The 24103-nt window shown below is 42.1% G+C and overlaps 2 non-coding genes across 2 annotated transcripts; both read right to left on the bottom strand.

The window, feature by feature from the left end:
• Positions 1 to 13285: 13285 nt before the first annotated feature.
• Positions 13286 to 13392, bottom strand: LOC147661036 (U6 spliceosomal RNA). Its single transcript, XR_015306041.1, has one exon. It is a non-coding gene; the product is annotated as a U6 spliceosomal RNA (small nuclear RNA).
• Positions 13393 to 14881: 1489 nt separating this feature from the next.
• Positions 14882 to 14990, bottom strand: LOC147661035 (U6 spliceosomal RNA). Its single transcript, XR_015306042.1, has one exon. It is a non-coding gene; the product is annotated as a U6 spliceosomal RNA (small nuclear RNA).
• Positions 14991 to 24103: the final 9113 nt, after the last annotated feature.

The raw sequence follows: 24103 nt of genomic DNA, 5'->3' as shown, positions 1-24103 counted from the left end.
GCTAAAATTAGCATGTTTAAAGTAATTTTCCTGCTTCCAGGGGCCCGAAACACAAGATTTGTGGAATGGAAAAAAGTGCATGAAAATGGCCAATTTACTCACTATGAGGTCTCAAAAAGTGTTTCTTCACCCCGGGAAGTGAATTAAATACCATTTGGAGGCATTTAATGTTCAAGCAAAAACGGCTGATTTTTGACAAAAGAGATAACACCCCCCATTACGTCATGCTTCAGAAAGGTAAAAAATGGTCCGTTTTCAAATGTTTTATTTTTGAACGTCAGTTCACATTTGTAGGTAGATCATCAGTTTTAGAGCTAAAATTAGCATGCTTAAAGTTATTTTCATGCTTCCAGGGGCCCTGGAAGTGAATTAAATACAATTTGAAGGCATTTAATGTTCAAGCAAATTCAGCTGATTTTTGACAAAAGAGATAACACCCCCCCATTACGTCATGCTTCAGAAAGGTGAAAAATGGTCTGTTTCCAAATGTTTTATTTTTGAACGTCAGTTCACATTTGTAGGTAGAACATCAGTTTAAGAGCTAAAATTAGCATGTTTAAAGTGATTTTTATGCTTCCAGGGGCATGGGAAGTGAATTAAATACCATTTGGAGGCATTTAATGTTCAAGCAAAAACAGCTGATTTTTGACAAAAGAGATAACAACCCCATTACGTCATGCTTCAGAAAGGTGAAAAATGGTCTGTTTTCAAATGTTTATTTTTGAACGTCAGGTCACATTTGTAGGTGGATCATGAGTTGTAGAGCTAAAATTAGCATGTTTAAAGTAATTTTCATGCTTCCAGGGGCCCGAAACACAAGATTTGTGGAATGGATAAAAGTGCATGAAAATGGCCAATTTACTCACTATGAGGTCTCAAAAAGTGTTTCTTCACCCCGGGAAGTGAATTAAATACCATTTGGAGGCATTTAATATTCAAGCAAAACCAGGTGATTTTTGACAAAAGAGATAACACCCCCCCATTACGTCATGCTTCAGAAAGGTGAAAAGTGGTCCTTATTCAAATGTTTTATTTTTGAACGTCAGTTCACATTTGTAGGTGGATCATCAGTATTAGAGCTAAAATTAGCATGTTTGAAGTGATTTTCATGCTTCCAGGGGCCCGGGAAGTGAATTAAATACCATTTGGAGGCATTAAATGTTCAAGCAAAAACAGCAGATTTTTGACAAAAGAGATAACACCCCCCCATTACGTCATGCTTCAGAAAGGTGAAAAATGGTCCGTTGTCAAATGTTTTATTTTTGAACGTCAGTTCACATTTGTAGGTAGATCATCAGTTTTAGAGTTAAAATTAGCATGCTTAAAGTGATTTTCAGGCTTCCAGGTGCCGGGGAAGTGAATTAAATACCATTTGGAGGCATTTAATGTTCAAGCAAAAACAGGTGATTTTTGACAAAAGAGATAACACCCCCCCATTACGTCATTCTTCAGAAAGGTCAAAAATGGTCAGTTTGCAAATGTTTTATTTTTGAACGTCAGTTCACATTTGTAGGTGGATCATCAGTTTTAGAGCTACAATTAGCATGTTTAAAGTGATTTTCATGCTTCCAGGGGCCCTAAACACAAGATTTGTGGAATGGTTAAAAGTACATGAAAATGGTCAATTTACTCACTATGAGGTCTCAAAAAGTGTTTCTTCACCCCGGGAAGTGAATTAAATACCATTTGGAGGCATTTAATATTCAAGCAAAAACAGGTGATTTTTGATAAAAGAGATAACACCCCCCCATTACGTCATGCTTCAGAAAGGTGAAAAGTGGTCCTTATTCAAATGTCTTATTTTTGAACATCAGTTCACATTTGTAGGTGGATCATCAGTATTAGAGCTAAAATTAGCATGTTTGAAGTGATTTTCATGCTTCCAGGGGCCCGGGAAGTGAATTAAATACCATTTGGAGGCATTAAATGTTCAAGCAAAAACGGCAGATTTTTGACAAAAGAGATAACACCCCCCCATTACGTCATGCTTCAGAAAGGTGAAAAATGGTCCGTTGTCAAATGTTTTATTTTTGAACGTCAGTTCACATTTGTAGGTAGATCATCAGTTTTAGAGCTAAAATTAGCATGCTTAAAGTGATTTTCATGCTTCCAGGTGCCGGGGAAGTGAATTAAATACCATTTGGAGACATTTAATGTTCAAGCAAAAACAGGTGATTTTTGACAAAAGAGATAACACCCCCCCATTACGTCATGCTTCAGAAAGGTCAAAAATGGTCCGTTTGCAAATGTTTTATTTTTGAATGTCAGTTCACATTTGTAGGTGGATCATCAGTTTTAGAGCTACAATTAGCATGTTTAAAGTGATTTTCATGCTTCCAGGGGCCCTAAACACAAGATTTGTGGAATGGTTAAAAGTACATGAAAATGGTCAATTTACTCACTCTGAGGTCTCAAAAAGTGTTTCTTCACCCTGGGAAGGGAATTAAATACCATTTGGAGGCATTTAATGTTCAAGCAAAAACGGCTGATTTTTGACAAAAGAGATAACACCTCCCCATTACGTCATGCTTTCGAAAGGTGAAAAATAGTCTGTTTTCAAATGATTTCTTTTTGAACGTCAGTTCACATTTGTAGGTGGATCATCAGTTTTAGAGTTAAAATTAGCATGTTTGAAGTGATTTTCATGCTTCCAGGGGCCCGGGAAGTGAATTAAATACCATTTGGAGGCATTAAATGTTCAAGCAAAAACGGCTGATTTTTGACAAAAGAGATAACACCCCCCTATTACGTCATGCTTCAGAAAGGCGAAAAATGGTCCGTTGTCAAATGTTTTATTTTTGAACGTCAGTTCACATTTGTAGGTGGATCATCAGTTGTAGAGCTAAAATTAGCATGTTTAAAGTAATTTTCATGCTTCCAGGGGCCCGAAACACAAGATTTGTGGAATGGATAAAAGTGCCTGAAAATGGCCAATTTACTCACTATGAGGTCTTAAAAAGTGTTTCTTCACCCCAGGAAGTGAATTAAATACCATTTGGAGGCATTTAATGTTCAAGCAAAAACGGCTGATTTTTGACAAAAGAGATAACACCCCCCAATACGTCATGCTTCAGAAAGGTGAAAAATGGTCCGTTTTCAAATGTTTTATTTTTGAACGTCAGTTCACATTTGTAGGTAGATCATCAGTTTTAGAGCTAAAATTAGCATACTTAAAGTTATTTCCATGCTTGCAGGGGCCCGGCAAGTGAATTAAATACCATTTGGAGGCATTTAATGTTCAAGCAAAAACAGGTGATTTTTTACAAAAGAGATAACACCCCCCATTACGTCATGCTTCAGAAAGGTGAAAAATGGTCCATTTTCAAAGGTTTTATTTTTGAACGTCAGTTCACATTTGTAGGTTGATCTTCAGTTTTAGAGCTAAAATTAGCATGTTTAAAGTGATTTTCATAATTCCATGATCCCTAAACACAAGATTTGTGGAATGGTTAAAAGTGCATGAAAATGGCCAATTTACTCACTCTGAGGTCTCAAAAAGTGTTTCTTTCCCCCGGGAAGTGAATTAAATACCATTTGGAGGCATTCAATGTTCAAGCAAAAACAGGTGATTTTTGACAAAAGAGATAACACCCACCCCCCATTACGTCATGCTTCAGAAAGGTGAAAAGTGGTCCGTATTCAAATGTTTTATTTTTGAACATTAGTTCAAATTTGTAGGTGGATCATCAGTTTTAGAGCTAAAATTAGCATGCTTAAAGTTATTTTCATGCTTCCAGGGGCCCTGGAAGTGAATTAAATACAATTTGAAGGCATTTAATGTTCAAGCAAATTCAGCTGATTTTTGACAAAAGAGATAACACCCCCCCATTACGTCATGCTTCAGAAAGGTGAAAAATGGTCTGTTTTCAAATGTTTTATTTTTGAACGCCAGTTCACATTTGTAGGTAGAACATCAGTTTAAGAGCTAAAATTAGCATGTTTAAAGTGATTTTTATGCTCCCAGGGGCATGGGAAGTGAATTAAATACCATTTGGAGGCATTTAATGTTCAAGCAAAAACTGCTGATTTTTGACAAAAGAGATAACACCCCCCATTATGTCATGCTTCAGAAAGGTGAAAAATGGTCTGTTTTCAAATGTTTTATTTTTGATCGTCAGGTCACATTTGTAGGTGGATCATCAGTTGTTGAGCTAAAATTAGCATGTTTAAAGTAATTTCCATGCTTCCAGGGGCCCGAAACACAAGATTTGTGGAATGGATAAAAGTGCATGAAAATGGCCAATTTACTCACTATGAGGTCTCAAAAAGTGTTTCTTCACCCCGGGAAGTAAATTAAATACCATTTGGAGGCATTAAATGTTCAAGCAAAACCGGCAGATTTTTGACAAAAGAGATAACACCCCCCCATTACGTCATGCTTCAGAAAGGTGAAAAATGGTCCGTTGTCAAATGTTTTATTTTTGAAAGTCAGTTCACATTTGTAGGTAGATCATCAGTTTTAGAGCTAAAATTAGCATGCTTAAAGTGATTTTCATGCTTCCAGGTGCCGGGGAAGTGAATTAAATACCATTTGGAAGCATTTAATGTTCAAGCAAAAACAGGTGATTTTTGACAAAAGAGATAACACCCCCCCATTACGTCATGCTTCAGAAAGGTCAAAAATGGTCCGTTTGCAAATGTTTTATTTTTGAACGTCAGTTCACATTTGTAGGTGGATCATCAGTTTTAGAGCTACAATTAGCATGTTTAAAGTGATTTTCATGCTTCCAGGGGCCCTAAACACAAGATTTGTGGAATGGTTAAAAGTACATGAAAATGGCCAATTTACTCACTCTGAGGTCTCAAAAAGTGTTTCTTCACCCTGGGAAGGGAATTAAATACCATTTAGAGGCATTTAATGTTCAAGCAAAAACGGCTGATTTTTGACAAAAGAGATAACACCTCCCCATTACGTCATGCTTTCGAAAGGTGAAAAATAGTCTGTTTTCAAATGATTTCTTTTTGAACGTCAGTTCACATTTGTAGGTGGATCATCAGTTTTAGAGCTAAAATTAGCATGTTTGAAGTGATTTTCATGCTTCCAGGGGCCCGGGAAGTGAATTAAATACCATTTGGTGGCATTAAATGTTCAAGCAAAAACGGCTGATTTTTGACAAAAGAGATAACACCCCCCTATTACGTCATGCTTCAGAAAGGTGAAAAATGGTCCGTTGTCAAATGTTTTATTTTTGAACGTCAGTTCACATTTGTAGGTGGATCATCAGTTGTAGAGCTAAAATTAGCATGTTTAAAGTGATTTTCATGCTTCCAGTGGCCCGAAACACAAGATTTGTGGAATGGATAAAAGTGCATGAAAATGGCCAATTTACTCACTATGAGGTCTCAAGAAGTGTTTCTTCACCCCGGGAAGTGAATTAAATACCATTTGGAGGCATTTAATATTCAAGCAAAAACGGCTGATTTTTGACCAAAGAGATAACACCCCCCCATTACGTCATGCTTCAGAAAGGTGAAAAATGGTCCGTTTTCAAATGATTTATTTTTGAAAGTCAGTTCACATTTGTAGGTAGATCATCAGTTTTAGAGCTAAAATGTGCATGTTTAAAGTGATTTTCATGCTTCCAGGGGCCCGGGAAGTGAATTAAATACCATTTGGAGGCATTCAATGTTCAAGCAAAAACAGGTGATTTTTGACAAAAGAGATAACACCCCCCATTACGTCATGCTTCAGAAAGGTGAAAAATGGTCCGTATTCAAATGTTTTATTTTTGAACGTCAGTTCACATTTGTAGGTTGATCATCAGTTTTAGAGCTAAAATGTGCATGTTTAAAGTGATTTTCATGCTTCCAGGGGCATGGGAAGTGAATTAAATACAATTTGAAGGCATTTAATGTTCAAGCAAATTCAGCTGATTTTTGACAAAAGAGATAACACCCCCCCATTACGTCATGCTTCAGAAAGGTGAAAAATGGTCTGTTTTCAAATGTTTTATTTTTGAACGTCAGTTCACATTTGTAGGTAGAACATCAGTTTAAGAGCTAAAATTAGCATGTTTAAAGTGATTTTTATGCTTCCAGGGGCATGGGAAGTGAATTAAATACCATTTGGAGGCATTTAATGTTCAAGCAAAAACAGCTGATTTTTGACAAAAGAGATAACAACCCCATTACGTCATGCTTCAGAAAGGTGAAAAATGGTCTGTTTTCAAATGTTTTATTTTTGAACGTCAGGTCACATTTGTAGGTGGATCATGAGTTGTAGAGCTAAAATTAGCATGTTTAAAGTAATTTTCATGCTTCCAGGGGCCCGAAACACAAGATTTGTGGAATGGATAAAAGTGCATGAAAATGGCCAATTTACTCACTATGAGGTCTCAAAAAGTGTTTCTTCACCCCGGGAAGTGAATTAAATACCATTTGGAGGCATTTAATATTCAAGCAAAAACAGGTGATTTTTGACAAAAGAGATAACACCCCCCCATTACGTCATTCTTCAGAAAGGTCAAAAATGGTCAGTTTGCAAATGTTTTATTTTTGAACGTCAGTTCACATTTGTAGGTCGATCATCAGTTTTAGAGCTACAATTAGCATGTTTAAAGTGATTTTCATGCTTCCAGGGGCCCTAAACACAAGATTTGTGGAATGGTTAAAAGTACATGAAAATGGTCAATTTACTCACTATGAGGTCTCAAAAAGTGTTTCTTCACCCCGGGGAAGTGAATTAAATACCATTTGGAGGCATTTAATATTCAAGCAAAAACAGGTGATTTTTGACAAAAGAGATAACACCCCCCCATTACGTCATGCTTCAGAAAGGTGAAAAGTGGTCCTTATTCAAATGTCTTATTTTTGAACATCAGTTCACATTTGTAGGTGGATCATCAGTATTAGAGCTAAAATTAGCATGTTTGAAGTGATTTTCATGCTTCCAGGGGCCCGGGAAGTGAATTAAATACCATTTGGAGGCATTAAATGTTCAAGCAAAAACGGCAGATTTTTGACAAAAGAGATAACACCCCCCCATTACGTCATGCTTCAGAAAGGTGAAAAATGGTCCGTTGTCAAATGTTTTATTTTTGAACGTCAGTTCACATTTGTAGGTGGATCATCAGTATTAGAGCTAAAATTAGCATGTTTGAAGTGATTTTCATGCTTCCAGGGGCCCGGGAAGTGAATTAAATACCATTTGGAGGCATTTAATGTTCAAGCAAAAACAGGTGATTTTTGACAAAAGAGATAACACCCCCCCATTACGTCATGCTTCAGAAAGGTCAAAAATGGTCCGTTTGCAAATGTTTTATTTTTGAACGTCAGTTCACATTTGTAGGTGGATCATCAGTTTTAGAGCTACAATTAGCATGTTTAAAGTGATTTTCATGCTTCCAGGGGCCCTAAACACAAGATTTGTGGAATGGTTAAAAGTACATGAAAATGGTCAATTTACTCACTCTGAGGTCTCAAAAAGTGTTTCTTCACCCTGGGAAGGGAATTAAATACCATTTGGAGGCATTTAATGTTCAAGCAAAAACGACTGATTTTTGACAAAAGAGATAACACCTCCCCATTACGTCATGCTTTCGAAAGGTGAAAAATAGTCTGTTTTCAAATGATTTCTTTTTGAACGTCAGTTCACATTTGTAGGTGGATCATCAGTTTTAGAGTTAAAATTAGCATGTTTGAAGTGATTTTCATGCTTCCAGGGGCCCGGGAAGTGAATTAAATACCATTTGGAGGCATTAAATGTTCAAGCAAAAACGGCTGATTTTTGACAAAAGAGATAACACCCCCCTATTACGTCATGCTTCAGAAAGGTGAAAAATGGTCCGTTGTCAAATGTTTTATTTTTGAACGTCAGTTCACATTTGTAGGTGGATCATCAGTTGTAGAGCTAAAATTAGCATGTTTAAAGTAATTTTCATGCTTCCAGGGGCCCGAAACACAAGATTTGTGGAATGGATAAAAGTGCCTGAAAATGGCCAATTTACTCACTATGAGGTCTCAAAAAGTGTTTCTTCACCCCAGGAAGTGAATTAAATACCATTTGGAGGCATTTAATGTTCAAGCAAAAACGGCTGATTTTTGACAAAAGAGATAACACCCCCCAATACGTCATGCTTCAGAAAGGTGAAAAATGGTCCGTTTTCAAATGTTTTATTTTTGAACGTCAGTTCACATTTGTAGGTAGATCATCAGTTTTAGAGCTAAAATTAGCATACTTAAAGTTATTTCCATGCTTGCAGGGGCCCGGCAAGTGAATTAAATACCATTTGGAGGCATTTAATGTTCAAGCAAAAACAGGTGATTTTTTACAAAAGAGATAACACCCCCCATTACGTCATGCTTCAGAAAGGTGAAAAATGGTCCATTTTCAAAGGTTTTATTTTTGAACGTCAGTTCACATTTGTAGGTTGATCTTCAGTTTTAGAGCTAAAATTAGCATGTTTAAAGTGATTTTCATACTTCCAGGGGCCCTAAACACAAGATTTGTGGAATGGTTAAAAGTGCATGAAAATGGCCAATTTACTCACTCTGAGGTCTCAAAAAGTGTTTCTTTCCCCCGGGAAGTGAATTAAATACCATTTGGAGGCATTCAATGTTCAAGCAAAAACAGGTGATTTTTGACAAAAGAGATAACACCCACCCCCCATTACGTCATGCTTCAGAAAGGTGAAAAGTGGTCCGTATTCAAATGTTTTATTTTTGAACATTAGTTCAAATTTGTAGGTGGATCATCAGTTTTAGAGCTAAAATTAGCATGCTTAAAGTTATTTTCATGCTTCCAGGGGCCCTGGAAGTGAATTAAATACAATTTGAAGGCATTTAATGTTCAAGCAAATTCAGCTGATTTTTGACAAAAGAGATAACACCCCCCCATTACGTCATGCTTCAGAAAGGTGAAAAATGGTCTGTTTTCAAATGTTTTATTTTTGAACGTCAGTTCACATTTGTAGGTAGAACATCAGTTTAAGAGCTAAAATTAGCATGTTTAAAGTGATTTTTATGCTCCCAGGGGCATGGGAAGTGAATTAAATACCATTTGGAGGCATTTAATGTTCAAGCAAAAACAGCTGATTTTTGACAAAAGAGATAACACCCCCCATTACGTCATGCTTCAGAAAGGTGAAAAATGGTCTGTTTTCAAATGTTTTATTTTTGAACGTCAGGTCACATTTGTAGGTGGATCATCAGTTGTAGAGCTAAAATTAGCATGTTTAAAGTAATTTCCATGCTTCCAGGGGCCCGAAACACAAGATTTGTGGAATGGATAAAAGTGCATGAAAATGGCCAATTTACTCACTATGAGGTCTCAAAAAGTGTTTCTTCACCCCGGGAAGTAAATTAAATACCATTTGGAGGCATTAAATGTTCAAGCAAAAACGGCAGATTTTTGACAAAAGAGATAACACCCCCCCATTACGTCATGCTTCAGAAAGGTGAAAAATGGTCCGTTGTCAAATGTTTTATTTTTGAAAGTCAGTTCACATTTGTAGGTAGATCATCAGTTTTAGAGCTAAAATTAGCATGCTTAAAGTGATTTTCATGCTTCCAGGTGCCGGGGAAGTGAATTAAATACCATTTGGAAGCATTTAATGTTCAAGCAAAAACAGGTGATTTTTGACAAAAGAGATAACACCCCCCCATTACGTCATGCTTCAGAAAGGTCAAAAATGGTCCGTTTGCAAATGTTTTATTTTTGAACGTCAGTTCACATTTGTAGGTGGATCATCAGTTTTAGAGCTACAATTAGCATGTTTAAAGTGATTTTCATGCTTCCAGGGGCCCTAAACACAAGATTTGTGGAATGGTTAAAAGTACATGAAAATGGCCAATTTACTCACTCTGAGGTCTCAAAAAGTGTTTCTTCACCCTGGGAAGGGAATTAAATACCATTTAGAGGCATTTAATGTTCAAGCAAAAACGGCTGATTTTTGACAAAAGAGATAACACCTCCCCATTACGTCATGCTTTCGAAAGGTGAAAAATAGTCTGTTTTCAAATGATTTCTTTTTGAACGTCAGTTCACATTTGTAGGTGGATCATCAGTTGTAGAGCTAAAATTAGCATGTTTAAAGTAATTTTCATGCTTCCAGGGGCCCGAAACACAAGATTTGTGGAATGGATAAAAGTGCCTGAAAATGGCCAATTTACTCACTATGAGGTCTCAAAAAGTGTTTCTTCACCCCAGGAAGTGAATTAAATACCATTTGGAGGCATTTAATGTTCAAGCAAAAACGGCTGATTTTTGACAAAAGAGATAACACCCCCCAATACGTCATGCTTCAGAAAGGTGAAAAATGGTCCGTTTTCAAATGTTTTATTTTTGAACGTCAGTTCACATTTGTAGGTAGATTATCAGTTTTAGAGCTAAAATTAGCATGCTTAAAGTGATTTTCATGCTTCCAGGTGCCGGGGAAGTGAATTAAATACCATTTGGAAGCATTTAATGTTCAAGCAAAAACAGGTGATTTTTGACAAAAGAGATAACACCCCCCCATTACGTCATGCTTCAGAAAGGTCAAAAATGGTCCGTTTGCAAATGTTTTATTTTTGAACGTCAGTTCACATTTGTAGGTGGATCATCAGTTTTAGAGCTACAATTAGCATGTTTAAAGTGATTTTCATGCTTCCAGGGGCCCTAAACACAAGATTTGTGGAATGGTTAAAAGTACATGAAAATGGCCAATTTACTCACTCTGAGGTCTCAAAAAGTGTTTCTTCACCCTGGGAAGGGAATTAAATACCATTTAGAGGCATTTAATGTTCAAGCAAAAACGGCTGATTTTTGACAAAAGAGATAACACCTCCCCATTACGTCATGCTTTCGAAAGGTGAAAAATAGTCTGTTTTCAAATGATTTCTTTTTGAACGTCAGTTCACATTTGTAGGTGGATCATCAGTTTTAAAGCTAAAATTAGCATGTTTGAAGTGATTTTCATGCTTCCAGGGGCGCGGGAAGTGAATTAAATACCATTTGGTGGCATTAAATGTTCATGCAAAAACGGCTGATTTTTGACAAAAGAGATAACACCCCCCTATTACGTCATGCTTCAGAAAGGTGAAAAATGGTCCGTTGTCAAATGTTTTATTTTTGAACGTCAGTTCACATTTGTAGGTGGATCATCAGTTGTAGAGCTAAAATTAGCATGTTTAAAGTGATTTTCATGCTTCCAGAGGCCCGAAACACAAGATTTGTGGAATGGATAAAAGTGCATGAAAATGGCCAATTTACTCACTCTGAGGTCTCAAAAAGTGTTTCTTCACCCTGGGAAGGGAATTAAATACCATTTAGAGGCATTTAATGTTCAAGCAAAAACGGCTGATTTTTGACAAAAGAGATAACACCTCCCCATTACGTCATGCTTTCGAAAGGTGAAAAATAGTCTGTTTTCAAATGATTTCTTTTTGAACGTCAGTTCACATTTGTAGGTGGATCATCAGTTTTAGAGCTAAAATTAGCATGTTTGAAGTGATTTTCATGCTTCCAGGGGCCCGGGAAGTGAATTAAATACCATTTGGAGGCATTTAATGTTCAAGCAAAAACGGCTGATTTTTGACAAAAGAGATAACACCCCCCAATACGTCATGCTTCAGAAAGGTGAAAAATGGTCCGTTTTCAAATGTTTTATTTTTGAACGTCAGTTCACATTTGTAGGTAGATTATCAGTTTTAGAGCTAAAATTAGCATGCTTAAAGTTATTTCCATGCTTCCAGGGGCCCGGCAAGTGAATTAAATACCATTTGGAGGCATTTAATGTTCAAGCAAAAACAGGTGATTTTTTACAAAAGAGATAACACCCCCCATTACGTCATGCTTCAGAAAGGTGAAAAATGGTCCATTTTCAAAGGTTTTATTTTTGAACGTCAGTTCACATTTGTAGGTTGATCTTCAGTTTTAGAGCTAAAATTAGCATGTTTAAAGTGATTTTCATACTTCCAGGGGCCCTAAACACAAGATTTGTGGAATGGTTAAAAGTGCATGAAAATGGCCAATTTACTCACTCTGAGGTCTCAAAAAGTGTTTCTTTCCCCCGGGAAGTGAATTAAATACCATTTGGAGGCATTCAATGTTCAAGCAAAAACAGGTGATTTTTGACAAAAGAGATAACACCCACCCCCCATTACGTCATGCTTCAGAAAGGTGAAAAGTGGTCCGTATTCAAATGTTTTATTTTTGAACAACAGTTCAAATTTGTAGGTGGATCATGCCCCGGTTACTTACCGGTAATCTTCATTACTCCGAGTATAGTCTTCCTCGCCACATGAGTTACATAGTGAGCTTTAGCTCCACAACAGAACCCTCCAAAGCAAAAAGAAACCACCTCCCACCCCCTCCCAACATGGCCGACCAGTCCCACCTGACCTCTATAAGAGGCGGGCCGGCCCAACCAATCAGCCTGATCTACCAAGCAAACAATGAAGCCGATAGCCAGACAGGGAGGGGGGGAGGGAACTCATGTGGCGAGGAAGACTATACTTGGAGTAATGAAGATTACCGGTAAGTAACCGGGGCATTACCTCCTCGTTAGTCTTCCTCGCCCCCTGAGTTACATAGTGAGCAAATACCCAAGCCAACAAGGCTTCATTGACCACCATAACAACAACACCACACGGTGATGCAGAGAGACCAACCCAAGGTTGAAGTATAACAACTGAAAAGAAAACAGGGATCACAGGAAACCTGAAATCAAGACCTCCAGGAAAAGAAGGCCAACCAGGAGTCGCAGCTCCAGCACTCAGAATGGTCCCAGCGAAGTCCCCCCGGGACTGCTAGAGACCCACGTACCAGGCGGGGGACGACCACGCCGAAGCCAGATAAAACTCCACAGAGGAGACACCCATGAAGGGGGCCCAGGGAACAGAGCCACACCTCGCGGACCGACCCTGGGCCCCCGCCGGATCCACCGAACCCAGCGAAGCGTAGGGAAGGATGCCAGCCTGTGTAAGCCAGTGAACCAAGGTGGAACGAGGGCTAGTGGCCCGAACGAACCGGGCCAAAAGACACAACACAGGTCATCCCACCTGGAAAGGAAAGACGTGCGGCCAAGAGAAGTCAAAACAGCACGCCGAACAACCAGCACGGACAAGGGAGGAACCTCGTCGGCCGGGAAAAAGCGGTAAAGACACCACCCGAGTCTGAGGCCCCAGGGAAGGAACCCCGGGAAGGACACGGGGGACACGCCGGAGGAACAACCCCGTCCGGCAAAAACCCGCACGAAGGGCGGGGAGCGGAGGAACGACCCCCGCACGCCCATCCGCCCAGCAGCCACCGAGGGCCGGGGCCCAAAAGGGCGGACCCCGAAGAGCTCGTAGAACGAGAGAGAAAACTCATGTGGAACGCCTCACGAATTTGCGAGTCACCCTTGCGCAGGGGCCCTGCAAATCTCCTCAGTCACGTTCCAAAATTAGCATATGTGCAGCCGAAGCGAGCACCCAAGGGGGAGACCGGCAGAGCGCCCGTGGGCGAAGGATAAATAACCTCGGAGCCAAGCGAGCCACCATGGAAACCAGGCCGTCGAACACCGGACTGTGGAAGGCCCGCAAGGCCGCCCACCGGGCCCACAGGGAAGAAGGGGCCACGTTCCAGGAACACCCCTCCGACCGGAAACCCAAGACCCGCAAGGGGACCACGGAGGCGGGGACAGCACCAAGCCGACCGCGTCAACGCGAGAAGGGCGCCCAGCGCCGGGCACAGGCAGAGCACGTGGAAGACCTGCGGGAACCCAGTAGCAAAGCCACAACCCCGAGCAAGCAGCGTCCTCCGTACAAGAACCGGGCCTGCCGAGGGAGGCAGGCCAGCCGACAAGAGCCGGCTCAACACCGATGCCGAGAGCGGGGGACCCAACCACGGTATGGGAAGATCCGTGATCGGCCAGGAGGCCCGAACCGTCAGCTCGCCATAGGAGAGGGTACCCGGGGCGGCGGACCCCGCCGGGAACTAAAAACAGGAACGCACCACGACAAGCGTGGCAACCACGCGCGGGTGCCAGGCACCTCACCACTGCAACGTTCCAAAATAAGTCCATGCGCTGCCGAGCCGAGCACCCATGAGCACCCCGGCCCTGCCCAAGCGAATCCCGCCGAGGACCCGCGATCTCAGAGGGCACGGGGGAGACGCGTACATCAGACCGAAAGGCCACGCGAAAGACGGGCAATAAGGACCCGGAAGGAGGAGTAGAACCCGGTCCGGAGGGCCGAGCCCCCCTCCGTGAACAGAGACCTCGGAGGCAGACCGAGCCGAGGCCCCAGGCGTCGAAACACCACCGGGGTCAGGATGAGACCAGTCAACGAAGGCCAGATACGACCCCGTCGAACCGCCCCCACCCAGTCGGACCCCGGGGGACAGACAGCCCGAAGGGACATGACCGGTGACACACCCACCATCAGGTCGGCCGACCCGACCAAGACACGGGGACACCGGAGCATCGGTGTAAAAGATGGCAGGCCAGGAGGACCGTTAGCGGGACTCAAACCCGAGGAGACTACGGCCTAAACACAGCGCCATAGACCACTCGGCCATCCTCCAGCCACCTCCGAGCACGAGGAGCCGCGCGACTGCAGGAGAACCCCACGACCTCCAAATGACCCGGCGCCAAAGGACGCCCCTCCCCCGACAAAACCAGAGGGAAGTACCGGGACCAGGCACACGCCCCCCCCGAAGGAGGAAAAGCCCGAGACGAGGACCGAAGGGACCCCGTACATAGGTCAGGAAGCCGACGGATGAGAGACACCGCCAGACGTGGAGCCTCACCCACGGGGGGGGAAAAAGAACGAGGCCGAGAGGAAACACACGGCCAGACAGGGAACCCCAAGACCCACACCCGGCGAAGAAGATCCACCAGGCGGGCCAGGAGCACAGCACCCCCCCCTCTTGGGCCACAAGGCAAGCCCAACGGAAGAACCCGCAACCGAGAGCGGGGACCTTGTCTTGGAACGCTTCACGAATTTGCGTGTCATCCCTGTGCAGGGGGCCATGCCAATCTTCTCAGCACCGTTCCAATCTCAGTACATGTGCTGCCGAAGCGATCCACTCGCAGGCCGGCCCCACAGGCCAATCCACGGTCCCAGAAAAACCTACAGGTGAGACAAGGGAAGGAGCAGGAACCCCAACCCGTCGAGACGGTGGGACCCCGCGGAACGTCCGCAAGATCAGCAAGACCGGACAGCAAGCCCGAAGAGCCCAAGAACCTGGACAGCCACGTTCCAGGACGGGATGCCACAGAGGCAACCGCCCCCCCCCCCTCCCCCCCAGGGGACCCCCTGGAGCGAGAGGGCCGAAAGTCAGTATCAGGGGGCGAAAAAGGGAGCGGCAGAACCAGCACGAGACCGGTAACAGCCGAAACTCGGGCCCGGACCCGCCGAAGGACCCCACCCATGCAAGGGCGGGACGCCCGCACCCACAGGCGGGAGGACACAACGGACCCCGGCAGAGGGAGGGAGTCCGGAGACACGCGTAGAGACCGCACCCGAGAAAAAACCCCGGGAACCACCACCGCCGCCAGCGGAGGTAAAACCAAGCCCAACAAGGAACGAAGCATGAACTAGCGTGACCTCCCTGTGCCGGACTTCACAGATGCGCCACACGATACAATAATCGCGAACAACACTCCAGCAAGGGCACAAGGCGTTTGTACAAAAGCCGCAGATTCATATCATAAGTATTAGTAAAGTGCCCATTCACCACCCGGGCATCTTGGCGCTGAATAACCGATGATTGTTGTTACCCAACTCAACGGAAATAATATCATCGACCTCAGACGGAAGAAAGGCTGAGTGGACCAGCCGGTCCTGGAACCTGGGTCCATGAGGTCAAACCCCAGCACCCTGCAGAAGACCCAATAATCCCCTGCCAGGGTCTGATTCGCTAACCCATGAGCCACAGCTCCACCGCTGCAGAATGGGATATCACGAGGGGAACACTCGAGACCGGCGCAACCCGACGGCCCAGGGCGAGTCCCCCAGGGCGCCAGAAAAGGAACACGGATCACAGGAACTGTCCCCACGCAGAACCGCGCCTCATCAGAGCGCGCAAGATAAGCACAGGTAAACTGTGAATGAGACACAGTCACCGGCCGTATGGCTGCACGTAGCCACATAGTGTTGTACGCTCACAGCCAGGGATTTACAGGGTCGAAAAAAAACGTAGTGAAAATCTCCACTAGGGAAACCTCTACAGCATTGGCAGGATTCGAACCCTGGCCTGTGAGGGCCCTCCGCACCGAAGGCACAAGACTCCTTTTGAGTAAGAGCTCCTTTCAATGAAATGGAGCACCGGACCCTCGAGAAGGAGACAGACGCGCTGCCCACCATCCCAGCACGCCGTCCGCTGCGGCAGCCGGAGAAACCGCACACGACCGATGACGGTAATCATCGGACGCACCTGGTGGCAAAAAACCCCGCCCCCGAGAGGTGGGAGGCGCCCGGAGCCAACCACAGCGCGGCAACCCGCCGCGGCCCGTAGGGCCGCCACAATCCAAGAAGGGAAGCGGAGGCGAGACTCGGCCGCGACCAGCGTCCCGGGCCTGCAGGAGGGGAGCACCCGGCCCGGACAGCAGAGCCCCCGAGGGCCCGCCGTCAAAAAGGTAGGTAGGACCGAGCTCGCCCCCCCCCCCCAAACCACCGTAGCGTACCTGAGGGACTCCCAGGCTAGAGGCGGACATGCGGCCTCCTTACCAGCAGCGCGCCCACCGGACACAACGCTCCGCAGAAGCGCCGCAGAGCCAGGCAAGGCTCCAGCACGCCTCGCACCCATAAACAATGTGGATGTATAAGCAATGCGCTCGATGTGTCTAACGTGCACCGGGAGAAAGTGACTTTCAAACGCAGGCAGTGTCACAGCGCCATCTGCTGCCTGAGGTTCTTTAAAAAACTTGGCGCAAACCCCTGGCGCACCTTCCATTTAAAAAAATGAAATACGAGTCACTCACCGGACTCGTCTTCCTCAGCGCCAAATCTCATAAGAGCAATCACATTTATGACCATACAGAAAGCTCTAGAGAGTACGTCCTAAATCAGTGACAGATAGAGAACTCACTTATTAGAAGTGATCCGTCTCCGTGGGGCAGACAAATGTAAACACTCCCACCTTTGAGACGGCTGAAACTTTAGGCGAGAGTCAGCGCCCATCTCCACAACTCGTGGCATGTAGTCAGAGCGCAATTCCAGGCGCATATCTAAACAGGGGAGCCAGGAACACAAGAAACACCTCTATTTAAGGGGTGTTACACCACACACAGGAGAATGCGCAGAACCCAAAAAGCCCACAGAAAGGCTAGGGCCCAACAGTAACGACCGGGGGAGACACGGGAATGTACAGCCACTCCACCCCCCCGGCCGCCCCCCCCCCTGTAGACCCATGGCACGCTACAGCAGCACCTAACCGGCCCCACAGGACCGGGGGAAGGAAGAGGGGGGGGGGAATTATTAGGCATAAGGCACCAGAGACCGCTAGAGCAGGTCCACACCCTAAAACCCCAGGGCCAGCTCACGCCGGCCCATCTTACCTGAACAGTGCTCTGGAGAGAATCGTGCAGAACAAAAAAAACAGGCTGATTGGTTGGGCCGGCCCGCCTCTTATAGAGGTCAGGTGGGACTGGTCGGCCATGTTGGGAGGGGGTGGGAGGTGGTTTCTTTTTGCTTTGGAGGGTTCTGTTGTGGAGCTAAAGCTCACTATGTAACTCAGGGGGCGAGGAAGACTAACGAGGAGGTAATCAGTTTTAGAGCTAAAATTAGCATGCTTAAAGTTATTTTCATGCTTCCAGGGGCCCTGGAAGTGAATTAAATACAATTTGAAGGCATTTAATGTTCAAGCAAATTCAGCTGATTTTTGACAAAAGAGATAACACCCCCCCATTACGTCATGCTTCAGAAAGGTGAAAAATGGTCTGTTTTCAAATGTTTTATTTTTGAACGTCAGTTCACATTTGTAGGTAGAACATCAGTTTAAGAGCTAAAATTAGCATGTTTAAAGTGATTTTTATGCTTCCAGGGGCATTGGAAGTGAATTAAATACCATTTGGAGGCATTTAATGTTCAAGCAAAAACAGCTGATTTTTGACAAAAGAGATAACACCCCCCATTACGTCATGCTTTAGAAAGGTGAAAAATGGTCTGTTTTCAAATGTTTTATTTTTGAACGTCAGGTCACATTTGTAGGTGGATCATCAGTTGTAGAGCTAAAATTAGCATGTTTAAAGTAATTTTCATGCTTCCAGGGGCCCGAAACACAAGATTTGTGGAATGGATAAAAGTGCATGAAAATGGCCAATTTACTCACTATGAGGTCTCAAAAAGTGTTTCTTCACCCCGGGAAGTGAATTAAATACCATTTGGAGGCATTTAATATTCAAGCAAAAACAGGTGATTTTTGACAAAAGAGATAACACCCCCCCATTACGTCATGCTTCAGAAAGGTGAAAAATGGTCTGTTTTCAAATGTCTTATTTTTGAACATCAGTTCACATTTGTAGGTGGATCATCAGTATTAGAGCTAAAATTAGCATGTTTGAAGTGATTTTCATGCTTCCAGGGGCCCGGGAAGTGAATTAAATACCATTTGGAGGCATTAAATGTTCAAGCAAAAACGGCAGATTTGTGACAAAAGAGATAACACCCCCCCATTACGTCATGCTTCAGAAAGGTGAAAAATGGTCCGTTGTCAAATGTTTTATTTTTGAACGTCAGTTCACATTTGTAGGTGGATCATCAGTTTTAGAGCTACAATTAGCATGTTTAAAGTGATTTTCATGCTTCCAAGGGCCCTAAACACAAGATTTGTGGAATGGTTAAAAGTACATGAAAATGGCCAATTTACTCACTCTGAGGTCTCAAAAAGTGTTTCTTCACCCTGGGAAGGAAATTAAATACCATTTGGAGGCATTTAATGTTCAAGCAAAAACGGCTGATTTTTGACAAAAGAGATAACACCTCCCCGTTACGTCATGCTTTCGAAAGGTGAAAAATAGTCTGTTTTCAAATGATTTCTTTTTGAACGTCAGTTCACATTTGTAGGTGGATCATCAGTTTTAGAGCTAAAATTAGCATGTTTGAAGTGATTTTCATGCTTCCAGGGGCCCGGGAAGTGAATTAAATACCATTTGGAGGCATTAAGTTCAAGCAAAAACGGCTGATTTTTGACAAAAGAGATAACACCCCCCCATTACGTCATGCTTCAGAAAGGTGAAAAATGGTCCGTTGTCAAATGTTTTATTTTTGAACGTCAGTTCACATTTGTAGGTGGATCATCAGTTGTAGAGCTAAAATTAGCATGTTTAAAGTAATTTTCATGCTTCCAGGGGCCCGAAACACAAGATTTGTGGAATGGATAAAAGTGCCTGAAAATGGCCAATTTACTCACTATGAGGTCTCAAAAAGTGTTTCTTCACCCCAGGAAGTGAATTAAATACCATTTGGAGGCATTTAATGTTCAAGCAAAAACGGCTGATTTTTTACAAAAGAGATAACACCCCCCAATACGTCATGCTTCAGAAAGGTGAAAAATGGTCCGTTTTCAAATGTTTTATTTTTGAACGTCAGTTCACATTTGTAGGTAGATCATCAGTTTTAGAGCTAAAATTAGCATACTTAAAGTTATTTCCATGCTTGCAGGGGCCCGGGAAGTGAATTAAATACCATTTGGAGGCATTTAATGTTCAAGCAAAAACGGCTGATTTTTGACAAAAGAGATAACACCTCCGCATTACGTCATGCTTTCGAAAGGTGAAAAATAGTCCGTATTCAAATGTTTTATTTTTGAACGTCAGTTCACATTTGTAGGTGGATCATCAGTTTTAGAGCTAAAATTAGCATGTTTAAAGTGATTTTCATGCTTCCAGGGGCCCTAAACACAAGATTTGTCGAATGGTTCAAAGTGCATGAAAATGGCCAATTTACTCACTCGGAGGTCTCAAAAAGTGTTTCTGCACTCCGGGAAGTGAATAAATACAATTTAGAGGCATTTTATGTTCAAGCAAAACCAGCTGATTTTTGACAAAAGAGATAACACCACCCATTACGTCATGCTTCAGAAAGGTGAAAAATGGTCCGTTTTCAAATGTTTTATTTTTGAACGTCAGTTCACATTTGTAGGTGGATCATCAGTTTTAGAGCTAACATTTGCATGTTTAAAGTGATTTTCATGCTTCCAGGGGCCCTAAACACAAGATTTGTGGAATGGTTAAAAGTGCATGGAAATGGCCAATTTACTCACTCTGAGGTCTCAAAAAGTGTTTCTTCACCCCGGGAAGTGAATTAAATACCATTTGGAGGCATTTAATGTTCAAGCAAAAACGGCTGATTTTTGACAAAAGAGATAACACCCCCCCATTACGTCATGCTTCAGAAAGGTGAAAAATGGTCCATTTTCAAATGTTTTATTTTTGAACGTCAGTTCACATTTGTAGGTCGATCATCAGATTTAGAGCTAAAATGTGCATGTTTAAAGTGATTTTCATGCTTCCAGGGTTCCCGGGAAGTGAACTAAATACCATTTGGAGACATTCAATGTTCAAGCAAAAATGGCTGATTTTTGACAAAAGAGATAACACCTCCGCATTACGTCATGCTTTCGAAAGGTGAAAAATAGTCCCTATTCAAATGTTTTATTTTTGAACGTCAGTTCACATTTGTAGGTGGATCATCAGTTTTAGAGCTAAAATTAGCATGTTTAAAGTGATTTTCATGCTTCCAGGGGCCCTAAACACAAGATTTGTCGAATGGTTCAAAGTGCATGAAAATGGCCAATTTACTCACTCGGAGGTCTCAAAAAGTGTTTCTGCACTCCGGGAAGTGAATAAATACAATTTAGAGGCATTTTATGTTCAAGCAAAACCAGCTGATTTTTGACAAAAGAGATAACACCCCCCATTACGTCATGCTTCAGAAAGGTGAAAAATGGTCCGTTTTCAAATGTTTTATTTTTGAACGTCAGTTCACATTTGTAGGTGGATCATCAGTTGTAGACCTAAAATTAGCATGTTTAAAGTAATTTTCATGCTTCCAGGGGCCCGAAACACAAGATTTGTGGAATGGATAAAAGTGCATGAAAATGGCCAATTTACTCACTCTGAGGTCTCAAAAAGTGTTTTTTTCCCCCGGGAAGTGAATTAAATACCATTTGGAGGCATTCAATGTTCAAGCAAAAACAGGTGATTTTTGACAAAAGAGATAACACCCACCCCCCATTACGTCATGCTTCAGAAAGGTGAAAAGTGGTCCGTATTCAAATGTTTTATTTTTGAACATCAGTTCAAATTTGTAGGTGGATCATCAGTTTTAGAGCTAAAATTAGCATGCTTAAAGTTATTTTCATGCTTCCAGGGGCCCTGGAAGTGAATTAAATACAATTTGAAGGCATTTAATGTTCAAGCAAATTCAGCTGATTTTTGACAAAAGAGATAACACCCCCCCATTACGTCATGCTTCAGAAAGGTGAAAAATGGTCTGTTTTCAAATGTTTTATTTTTGAACGTCAGTTCACATTTGTAGGTAGAACATCAGTTTAAGAGCTAAAATTAGCATGTTTAAAGTGATGTTTATGCTTCCAGGGGCCTGGGAAGTGAATTAAATACCATTTGGAGGCATTTAATGTTCAAGCAAAAACAGCTGATTTTTGACAAAAGAGATAACACCCCCCCATTACGTCATGCTTCAGAAAGGTGAAAAATGGTCTGTTTTCAAATGTTTTATTTTTGAACGTCAGTTCACATTTGTAGGTGGATCACCAGTTGTAGAGCTAAAATTGGCATGTTTAAAGTAATTTTCATGCTTCCAGGGGCCCAAAACACAAGATTTGTGGAATGGATAAAAGTGCATGAAAATGGCCAATTTACTCACCATGAGATGTCAAAAAGTATTTCTTCACCCCGGGAAGTGAATTAAATACCATTTGGAGGCATTTAATGTTCAAGCAAAAACGGCTGATTTTTGACAAAAGAGATAACACCCCCCATTACGTCATGCTTCAGAAAGGTGAAAAATGGTCCGTTTTCAAATGTTTTATTTTTGAACGTCAGTTCACATTTGTAGGTAGATCATCAGTTTTAGAGCTAAAATTAGCATGCTTAAAGTTATTTTCATGCTTCCAGGGGCCCTGGAAGTGAATTAAATACCATTTGGAGGCATTTAATGTTCAAGCAAAAACAGGTGATTTTTGACAAAAGAGATAACACCCCCCCATTACGTCATGCTTCAGAAAGGTGAAAAATGGTCCATTTTCAAAGGTTTTATTTTTGAACGTCAGTTCACATTTGTAGGTTGATCTTCAGTTTTAGAGCTAAAATTAGCATGTTTAAAGTGATTTTCATACTTCCAGGGGCCCTAAACACAAGATTTGTGGAATGGTTAAAAGTGCATGAAAATGGCCAATTTACTCATTCCGAGGTCTCCAAAAGTGTTTCTTCACCCCGGGAAGTGAATTAAATACCATTTGGAGGCATTTAATGTTCAAGCAAAAACGGCTGATTTTTGACAAAAGAGATAACACCCCCATTACGTAATGCTTCAGAAAGGTGAAAAATGGTCCATTTTAAAATGTTTTATTTTTGAACATCAGTTCACATTTGTAGGTGGATCATCAGTATTAGAGCTAAAATTAGCATGTTTGAAGTGATTTTCATGCTTCCAGGGGCCCGGGAAGTGAATTAAATACCTTTTGGAGGCATTAAATGTTCAAGCAAAAACGGCAGATTTTTGACAAAAGAGATAACACCCCCCCATTACGTCATGCTTCAGAAAGGTGAAAAAGTGGTCCGTTGTCAAATGTTTTATTTTTGAACGTCAGTTCACATTTGTAGGTAGATCATCAGTTTTAGAGCTAAAATTAGCATGCTTAAAGTGATTTTCATGCTTCCAGGTGCCCGGGAAGTGAATTAAATACCATTTGGAGGCATTTAATGTTAAAGCCAAAACTGGTGATTTTTGACAAAAGAGATAACACCCACCCCCCATTACGTCATGCTTCAGAAAGGTGAAAAGTGGTCTGTATTCAAATGTTTTATTTTTGAACATCAGTTCACATTTGTAGGTAGAACATCAGTTTAATAGCTAAAATTAGCATGTTTAAAGTGATTTTTATGCTTCCAGGGGCCTGGGAAGTGAATTAAATACCATTTGGAGGCATTTAATGTTCAAGCAAAAATAGCTGATTTTTGACAAAAGAGATAACACCCCCCATTACGTTATGCTTCAGAAAGGTGAAAAATGGTCTGTTTTCAAATGTTTTATTTTTGAACGTCAGTTCAAATTTGTAGGTGGATCATCAGTTGTAGAGCTAAAATTAGCATGTTTAAAGTGATTTTCATGCTTCCAGGGGCCCGAAACACAAGATTTGTGGAATGGATAAAAGTGCATGAAAATGGCCAATTTACTCACTATGAGGTCTCAAGAAGTGTTTCTTCACCCCGGGAAGTGAATTAAATACCATTTGGAGGCATTTAATGTTCAAGCAAAAATGGCTGATTTTTGACAAAAGAGATAACACCCACCCCCCATTACGTCATGCTTCAGAAAGGTGAAAAGTGGTCTGTATTCAAATGTTTTATTTTTGAACATCAGTTCACATTTGTAGGTAGAACATCAGTTTAATAGCTAAAATTAGCATGTTTAAAGTGATTTTTATGCTTCCAGGGGCCTGGGAAGTGAATTAAATACCATTTGGAAGCATTTAATGTTCAAGCAAAAATAGCTGATTTTTGACAAAAGAGATAACACCCCCCATTACGTCATGCTTCAGAAAGGTGAAAAATGGTCTGTTTTCAAATGTTTTATTTTTGAACGTCAGTTCAAATTTGTAGGTGGATCATCAGTTGTAGAGCTAAAATTAGCATGTTTAAAGTGATTTTCATGCTTCCAGGGGCCCGAAACACAAGATTTGTGGAATGGATAAAAGTGCATGAAAATGGCCAATTTACTCACTATGAGGTCTCAAGAAGTGTTTCTTCACCCCGGGAAGTGAATTAAATACCATTTGGAGGAATTTAATGTTCAAGCAAAAACGGCTGATTTTTGACCAAAGAGATAACACCCCCCCATTACGTCATGCTTCAGAAAGGTGAAAAATGGTCCGTTTTCAAATGTTTTATTTTTGAACGTCAGTTCACATTTGTAGGTAGATCATCAGTTTTAGAGCTAAAATGTGCATGTTTAA

This window comes from Lissotriton vulgaris, unplaced genomic scaffold (assembly GCF_964263255.1).
Source record: "Lissotriton vulgaris unplaced genomic scaffold, aLisVul1.2 SCAFFOLD_503, whole genome shotgun sequence".
Lineage (NCBI taxonomy): Eukaryota > Metazoa > Chordata > Amphibia > Caudata > Salamandridae > Lissotriton > Lissotriton vulgaris.
This window is presented reverse-complemented; position numbering and strand designations above follow the sequence as displayed.